Here is a 10,055-nt window from a genome sequence, read left to right as displayed (position 1 = left end):
CCTGTCCCGGCCTACTAAAAATAAATAATAAAAATAAGTTCAAAATTAGCCGATGGAGTCTAAACGAAAGTTGTAGATCGTGGTCTCACCTACGTGAGGATATAAAGAACATCGAAAACGGAGCTCGTATGAGGAAGATATGAATTTTTGAAGTTTATTAAATAATTAAAGTATTTAAATTAAATAAAAATTCGGATATTATCCAAAGGGGGGTGGGGGAGTCACCGGGCTTATCCACATTACCCCCAACATAATGTAGATTTACGCCCAACGTAAATGAGCTTCCAGCCCCCTATAAAAGGGTGTCGAGGGCAACCGACTTCTTTGCTCATTTCTTCCTGTTTTCTCCCGTTTTTGCATCGTTTTTCGTGCAAGAAATATCTCGAAGCCCCGGTATCATTCCCGAGCCCCGATGCAAGTCCCGAGGCCCCGAAGATCCCGAGAAGTGTGATTCCCGAGCCGAAGCTCTGCCCGCAAGGAGTCCGGCTTTTGTGAAGATCTTCCAGATCTACCGAAGAATACTACTTCTACAAGTCGTAGTGTTGTTCGATCATCTTCTAATCAAGTGAGTGTGTGGTTACTTTCTTCTAACGCATAATTATTAAGTATTTAGCATAATTATTAAGTATTTAGTATAAAATACGTCCAATTTATTTTATTAAAGTGATGCATCATGTTTTTAATTTAAAAGAGTTGCTAGAACATGTATATTTTATAAGACATTAGGGTACCCTAAAAGAGAATAAAGATTTCGTTATCAGTTGTTGTAAACCCGATAAGATACCCGAAACCCGACGGGGAAACCCGAAACCTAATGGGGCGCCCCGATAAGATACCCGAAAGTTATCGGGGCGGGTTTGGGAATCCATGCCCCGCCCCGAACCCGCCCCATTGCCATTCCTAATCTGGGAGTATGGACCAGGTAAAGAGATAAACTTGTTATTAGTCCGGGAGTATGGATTAAGACTAAGTTAATTGTCCCTAGTCCGGAAGTATGGATTGGGTATAGTTATTGATCCGGGAGTATGGATCAGATCAGGATTAGGGTAAAGTTAATTGTCCTTATTCCGGGAGTATGGATTGGGTACAATTATTGATCCGGGAGTATGGATCAGATCAGGATGTTAGTTTTAGATCCGTGAGTATGGATCAGGGGAAAATGTTAGTTTTAGATCCGTGAGTATGGATCAGGTGAAAATGTTAGTTTAGATCCGTGAGTATGGATCGGGTGAAGATAATAGTTTTAGATCCGTGAGTAGGGATCGGGTAAAGAGGAAAATTTTAGATACGAGAGTTTAGATCGTGTCGTTGTGAGGATCGATGGGGGTGGGATAAGAGTTGCCTTTATATGGTGAAATTATACAAGTTTGAATGTTCTATATTTATAAATATATGATATAACATTGTGGGATGAAAACCCTATATGCTCACCAGGCTCCCAAGCCTGACCTACTTAGTTTTCTTTGTATCACAGGTATTAATACGAAGACATATTTCACAGAGAGATTTAAAGGAGATATAAATCAATTGTGTAATTAAATTTAAGTTCTGTTTATGCTTATATGTCTGTATCGGAACATGACATCCCGAGGTTTTATTATTAAATGAAAATACATTCTCTTCGAGAAATGTTTTGATAAGTTAATTATCATATCTTGTTTTGGGAACAAATTCCGCAACTGTTTTCTTTAAAAGAATACTCTGATTTTAAAAACAAGCATAAACAAATCGGTCTTTTCTGGCCGTGAAAATGGGGATGTCACATCTAGTCATTCAAAAATCTCATGCATACCCAACTTAAACGTTTCTTGGACCTGCAACATAGAAATGATACAAAATCAAGCTCCCAAACATTAAATGTAAGACATTAGCTAAATTAATTAAATTAAACAAACCTTATGCAGATATGTATCAGAACCAAGTATCTATTTGTTCAAAAAACTCCCTTAATCACTCATGGCTGGAAGTATTTTCAAAGCACATGAGTTAAGGTATTCAAATAGCAACAAGAAATCCATGGCAACATGGCTTCCGAAAAACCATTAAATCCCCACTTCACTCAGATCTAGTACTTTTATTTCTCTGTTACCCTTGTTTTCAGCTTCCAATCAAGTAAATTGCATAAAACAAACAATAAATCTAGCTTTTCTCAAAACTTACTATTGATAACAAAAGAAAATACAACTATCTAAAACACTAACAGTAACAGTTGATAACCAGAGAAAAAACAACAATCTAATACACTGTAAGACATAAGCTTAAGCCCTTGATGTTGGGGGGTTACCTGGATGATAAAAGGAACAAAGATTAAAGAGAGAAAAACCTTTTGTATCTTAATCACCAAAAACAATATATAGGAGTACTTTGTTAAGAAAAGAAAGAAAATGATGGTGTTGTGCATATTTGCTCTAAGCATATGTTAAAACAAACAAAAAACCCTACATAGATGAAAATATTTCAGGTGTTTTGTTTTTTTAAATGCAAAAGCAGAAACCATGGAGTTCCAAGATCAAACCTTAATCACAAAACATATGCATATACCATGAAATAGAGAAAAATTAAAAATAAATATAAAAAAAAAAACTACAGAGGCAAAGTGAAGCCCTTAGAGATATGCTCTTAACATGTTTTCAAGCTCGTTTCTCAAGCTCGTTTCTCTGTTTCTCACCTAACATCGGAAGCATTAAATACGTTTTGGGCATAATAAGAATTAAAAAAGATTAGGGCTTGATTCATGGTGAGAACATTACTTTCTTACCCGAGTAGGTTTGACCCATATTTTATTTTCTTGCCAAACAAGTTTGATATGACTTTCATGGCATGATTCAATGATAGAGAGAAGATTAGCAACACCGTAACAGTTTTCATGGTGGCGTAAGGGTGTGCTGTTGTGGGTGGTGTGGGGTGTGACAGTGACAACGTTGGTGGAGAAGGGGTCCAATACTCCATAGATCTATAAAAGCCTGAAAATTCATCATTCCATCATTAAAACTAAAAAAAATCTTGTGTAGTACCTTTCAAAAACAGAGAAAGGTACATGGATCAAGATGTTCATCTGGCTTGCTTCTCCTTCGCTTCTTATAGAGCAAATTACCTGACATTACATAACAAAATTATGTTATTTTAGTAGAAATGCATGCTTATTTCCTTCTGGAACAAAACAATGGATTCAATTCGCACATGTATTTTTTCGCTTTGAATTTATGGGCGACAAACAGTGCAGTGGAGGAGAAAGAGACGATAGTCGGTCCCCATAACCAAAAAGAAAAATAAAATATTATCGATGAATACTTGGAGATTGGGAGAAGCATCAAATATATAAGCAAACCTCGACGGATTTCCCCCTAAATCTGATACCCCCAAAACACAGGAGGATAGAGAAGCCTCGATTGTGAGGAATACTAGGTGAGAGTGCAAGGGTTCTGAGTTTTTAGACACGGTAGAGAGAACGTGTGTTTACATAGAAAAATTGATGATTTCAAATGAGGGAGGGGAGAGATATTTATCTGTAATGGGGCTTTTGATTGAGAGATAGAGAGAAAGTGAATCGTTGGATTCGATTACGGAGAAAAAATGGATGCATATATGTTGGATTCAACTTTTCTTCTTCAACCCACCATAGATCTAACCTACAACCAATCGAAATAGTAAACAAAATGATTAGAAGAAACTAAAATCAAAACTATATACAAAAAAACACTCATCGATGGTAAATAGAGGTGGATGGTCGCGTTTAGGGTTTTTATTAGAGGTAGTAGAGAGAGATGAAAGGAAGGCTAAGAGAGAAGTTCAAAGAAGGATTCGGAAGCAGCCATATTTGCCGAAATCTCAGTATTCAACGTCAACTCAATCATATTAAGGGACAGATCAATTCTTCTACGCATCAAATATTTGTACCTTCAGTTACAAAGTCTAGACTATTTTAAATATAATATTATTTTGTTGATGATTACTTGTACTATTAGCTTAAAGGTTTGAACGTTTTAAAAAATAATATTATTATATTCGATCTATTTATAGAAATAGTAAAATTTCTTTTATAAGATAGTAAATATATATATATATATATATATATATATATATATATATATATATATATATATATATATATATAATTTAATAATTACTTAAATATTATTATGTATCGATGTAAGTATTAATTTATAAATTTTAATGTTATATTATTATTTATGTTTTAAAAAATATAATTCTAATCCGTATCTTTTTTCTTTACACCGAAAACACCAATCGCTCTTCAAAATCACTTCGAAATTACATATGTTTAATGTTATTTGAATAATTTCTTTTTATTTGTGAATAGGGATTGTGCTTTTATTATCTTTTGAAAGTTTATTTAAGTTTGAAAGTAAATTAAGTGGTGTAATCTTCATTTACTTTTTTATTTTAAATGGGTTATTCCGGTTTAACCTATTTATTTAATTGGTTAGATTGAGAATTACATAAACGGATCAACCCAGTGACAACCAATTTATCTGAAAAGTTGAGTTGGGTTGAAATCTTCAACGCAAATAATAAATGGATTGAACCTGAACCCAAAGCAGCTTTATGACTTTCTTGCACACTAGCAAAGCAGTCCCAATTGGTTTTTGGCCCCACGTATTTGTATCTATATAAGGTCTAAATGTTGATTTGTTATGTTTTTTTTTTGTATACCTTAATTAGTTGTAATTTATGATTTTTAATTATTTTCATGTCATTCTATCACTATTTTTTCCTATTAACTATAACAATAGTCATTGGGTGACCACTCAATTCAACTTGAAGACATGAACTTTGAATATTTATGATAACATATTTTCATAAGGTCGTACTTGGAAACTCTTGAAAAACTTACAACCTTTCATAGCTTATTCGAACGATCGCTTAAAGTCCATATTATTGCGAAACGAGTGGATGGGAGTCCACTGATGTGCTCTTGAAGGTTAATTTTTCGAACATTTACCACAAGAAGGTAACGGTCATGGTGTCTTTAGTTGGATGCAGTTATAAGCATTAAGTAGGGGTAGAACACTGATGATGGAAATAGATAAACGAGAATATGTTAATGCCAAATGTTGGGATTATCGTGATCTGATGACTCGGATTATCTCAAGTTCTCAACACGTCATGACCAATAATGCATATATATTTTCATTTTTTATTATACAAAATGATCATTTAAATATTGCATATTATTTAACAACTAATTTTTTGGTTACACGTCCAGAAATTGTAACGGATACATTGTTTTTTCGCAATCAATAAAATTTTGTCCAGTTCTAATAAGAACTACAATAAGTTCACCAACCTCCTTGTTGCCAACGTCCGAAAATATGTTAAGATCATAACGATAACATTCTTCATTTTCGCAATAATATAAGTATGTATAGATGATTCTTGCATATCCTTTCCCTTTTGAGGTCATGTTGGATCGAACATCAACACTCGAACTTAAATTTCTTATGTAGAAAGAGATATGAAATTGATAAACAAATTGCTAGACATACATAATTATAGGTGCAAAATTCGCAAGGCTATATTAATTTCACTAGCATCATTATTGGGCGTGTAGTTGTGGTAAATAATGGTGCTCACATCATTCACGAGGCCATATGCACATTTGTGTAGCATGCATTTATTGTAAGTAGGTAAAATAATACAACATATCGCATATTAGACGTGAGCAAAAATTGAACTCCAACCAAAAAATCCATAAACCCAAAATCAAAACAAAAACCGATGGTGCGATTTTCAATATTAGGCGTGAGCAAAAATTGAACTCCAACCAATAAATCCATAAACCCAAAATCAGAACAAAAACCGATGGTGCGATTTTCAATTTTTTAAAAACTGAACATCTTCGGTGTTGTGAAATTTTTATTTTTTCAAAAACCGAAAAAAAAAAAAAAAAAAAAAGAACCATACTAAATGTATTAACCGCACCGCAACTATTTATATACAATATTTAATTATTTATTTTATTAATTAGTTATATATTATATAATAAATAATAAAAGGTTAAAATAGAGCAAACATTTGAACGGATACCAATAGTCATAATACACGATTACACTCTCATTCTCATTCTCTCCCTCGTCGGGTCAATTTTGAATGGGATACTGATAGACCGATAGTCATGCTGAAATTTGACACTTTTAAGATATTGATTGTTAATTATTAATTATTTGACATTTTTAAGCTATTAATTATTTGTGATTTAAGCTATTATCTTATATCTTATGTGTTTTTATTATTACTAGTAGTATGTTTGAACTCTTAAAACCGCTAAAAAAAATCTCAATTATCCAAATGAATCATGAAAAATCCGAAATATTCAACTGACTGTACCAACCGGTTTTAAAAATGGAATAACCGCATTTACGGTTTGCGTTGCAGGTGTTAGCCTATCCGTGCTCACTCCTAGATATTAATATGTTATGTCATTGGCACATAATCTTAGTTGTTTAAAAGCTTTTCTATCGAGTATATATGAAGTTAGACCACTTATGATGGACAAATGACAATGAGATGTGCCTATGCATAGGCACATACAAAATATTACCTTGCATAAATGCGGCAAAAATTTACATCGGCCTCATTCCGAATTGGCGAATTCAATGCATGTTAAAATCAGTACAACCAGATATGTCTTATCCCGTCCTACATAACAAATAAAAGCTCTTATAACATGCCACCAGGCACATATCCTTCATCAAACAATTGCTCATTCAATACATTCAAAACTTCCGATACGCACTCTGCTTCAAAATTACCATCTTGCCCCGAAGAAAACAAATACGTTTTGTTCTTCAACTCAATCCAACTATACCCCGTGTCCTTTTTCAGTACCTTATCTTTCATAACTTTCCTAACTTTCGCAATTTCATGCCACATATTTAACTCACCATAAATATTCGACAACATGACATGCGCCGAAACATCATCCGGATCAATACTAAGAATTTTCTCAGCAGCATATTTTCCCAATTCAAAATCTTTATTTATCCTACAACCCGATAAAAGACACCTCCACACCACCTTATCCGGTTTAATATCAAAACTATTTATAAAATCCAACGCCAACTTCGTTTTCCCTTTACGCGAAAACAAATTAACAATACACGCTAAATGATCGGTTCCAGGGGTAATATCGTAATTTCTCATACAACGGAAATGGTGTAGCCCTTCTTCTAGAAGCCCGGAATGACCACAAGCAGATAAAACACCGATAAATGTCACACTATTAGGTTTTACTCCACAATTCAACATCATATCATAAATTTCTAAACTTTCTTTACCATGACCATGATGCGCGTATCCATTTATCATCGTATTCCACAAAACGATGTTTTTCGAATTAAATTTATCGAAAATTACACGCGCATTCGATAATCGTCCGCATTTCGCGTACATATCAATAAGGGCACTTCCAACCACAACATTTGAATCGAATTTGTGCTTCACGATGCATCCATGTGTCTGTTTCCCCCACTCGACAGCTGGCAGATTGCCACATATGTTTAAAATGCTTGAATATGAATAAAGATTGAGTTCAAATCCTTTGAACAACATGTCACGAAGAAGCTGTAAAGCTTCTTCGTGACAATTTAAATTCATATGTCCAGAAATGAGTGTGTTCCATGTGACAACATCGTGTTGAGTCATTTCTTGGAAAATCTTTAAAGATTCTTGGAGAAGGGCGTTTTTGGAATAGAAGTCGATAAGTGAATTCCCGACAAAGGTGAAGGAAATGTAACCGAGTTTTGTAATTAACGAGTGGAGTTGTGTCCCGATTTTGATTTCGTTTGTGTCAATGAAAGCTCCAAGAATTGTTGCAAATGTTCTTTCATTTGGTTTGTGATTTGAAGAATGTAATTTAAGGAAAAGATTAGTGGCTTCTTTACCTTTGCCTTGTTGGACAAAACCCTGGATGAGGGCTGTGTATGTGGTTAAATGAGGGTTGTTGACTTCATGAAAAGCTTGTAGAGCCATTTCTAGTTGACCACATTTAGCATACATGTTGACTAATCCAGTGATGACAAATTGGTCATTTCTAATGCCGCATTTTATTGTGTATGAATGGAGTTGAATGCCAAGATTCATGTTTTCTACAGCAGCAGAAGCACCAAGAACAGTTGCACATGCAAATTCATTGATCTTTACTGCTGCTTTGTGGGATTTGGAGAAAATCTTTAATCCTTCAAAGTATTCTCCACATTGACAAGCACATGAAACGAGTGAAGTCCAAGAAACCTCGTTTGGGTCCAAAATTTCATTAAAAATAGACATTGCATTCTTCAGCTTCCCGCATTTCCCATAGAAATTAACCAAAGAATTTTCTACAAAGCTGTTTAATTTGTTCTCTAACTTTATAATCATTGCGTGAATTTCTTTACCTGTGATCAAAACCCCTAAGTTAGCACAGGCAGATAAAGCACTGACGTAGGTGTAGTGATTTGGAGCAAAACCATCAGCCACCATTGATCTAAAACAATCCAGAGCTTCATCCGAGAAGCCCATATGAGAATAAGACGAAATTAAAGTCGTCCAAGAAATAAGGTTTCTTTGAGGCATTTTATCGAACACCAGGCGGGCATCATTAATACGGTTTGTTTTACAGTACATTGTGATTAGGTGGTTGTACGTATAAACATCTGGGAAGACTCCAGATTTGATAAGCATGGCGTGAACTGCTCTGCCTTTGGGAGCTGAGCTTGTGTTGGTAAAAGATCGTAGGAGATGAGTGAAATTCATGGGGAGATGGTGGTGTGTTGTTGTGGAGGATGTTTTCTGATGGATGTTGCCAGTGTTGCATCGGTGCTAGTCGTCAATAAAACTCGTATGGATCCTATGGGAGTTGATATTAATCGCTGATGGCTCCCAATGAAGGCTTTACATGACGCTAGAGATTTGTAGATGCACGACAGTGACGACAGCCGCTTTTAAAAGTGTTGCACTTTTTCTTTTATTTTTTCTCTTTTATTCAAGATATAACTACGCTATATAAAAAGAGGCCACTGGGTGGGCCAATGGCCATTCATTCATGAAGGTGATTTTTTTTTTTTTTTTTTTTTTTTTTTTTTTTTGGGTTTGGCTGGGTAATGGATATCCCATGGATCGGGTCTCTTGGATAGTCCATAGTAATTACCTAAAGTTTGTGCTATAGATTTCAATGGTAAATGGGATAAGCACTTGCCATTAGTAGATTTTGCTTACAATAACAATTTTCATTCTGTGTATTGGAATGCGCTGTATGAAGCTTTATTTGGAAGAAAGTGTAGGACACTCATGTGTTGGTTAGAAATAGGTGAGAAGAAGTTTACGTGACCAAAATTGGTAAGGATTACCAATGAAAAGATCAGGATTGTCCAAGCTCACATGAAAACGGCCCAAGACCGACAAAGAAGCTATGCAGATTTGAAGAAGAGACGTTTGAAGATGAATCCCAACGATTTATTTAAGTTGAAAATATCGCTTTGAAAAGGAGTGATGCGTTTTGGGAAGAAAGGGAAATTGAGTCTGAAGTATATTGGCCCGTTCAATATTTTTAAGAAATCGGATCTCAAGTTTTCAAGTTAGAATTTCCCCTAGAACTTAGTAGTATACACGATGTGTTTCATGTATGCCCTTAGAGCTTTGTAGGGTTTGGATCTTTACTTGCCTTAGAATAATTTGTTAAATGCTTTTATTGTCATGTGTTTATTCTATTGTTAGGATTAGTAAAACCTATTAGTGATGTCGTCTCCCAACACTGACCATCTCTCTCTATTACAATACTCTCCACTTATAGTTATTCCCTCTAATGGTCCAAGCATTAAATAAAAACCAAAATAGAAATTAGTGTTGTTTTGATGTTTTAGTAAGCTAAAGGACATAGTAATGTAAATCATTCATGTTGAAGATGGTGTTAGGTTAAGTTGCAAATGGTGTTCCATTTGAATATATGTACATCAATTTTGGAGTCGTATCACAATTTTTGACGAGCTTTGGGTTCGTATAATTTTTGTATGACAATTGACAACTACAATTGGCATAGATGGGTGGAGTATTAGGTT

At 34.6% G+C, this 10,055-nt stretch overlaps 1 pseudogene; it reads right to left on the bottom strand.

Moving 5' to 3' along the window:
* Positions 1-6,510: 6,510 nt before the first annotated feature.
* On the bottom strand, positions 6,511-8,945 carry LOC145014205 (pentatricopeptide repeat-containing protein At4g39530 pseudogene; annotated as a pseudogene).
* Between the last annotated feature and the right edge of the window lie 1,110 nt (positions 8,946-10,055).

The sequence above is a fragment of the Lactuca saligna genome, chromosome 9 (genome assembly GCF_052625555.1).
Source record: "Lactuca saligna cultivar CGN05327 chromosome 9, ASM5262555v1, whole genome shotgun sequence".
NCBI lineage: Eukaryota > Viridiplantae > Streptophyta > Magnoliopsida > Asterales > Asteraceae > Lactuca > Lactuca saligna.
Note: the sequence above shows the minus strand (reverse complement) of the source record. Positions and strands in the feature narration are given on the sequence as shown.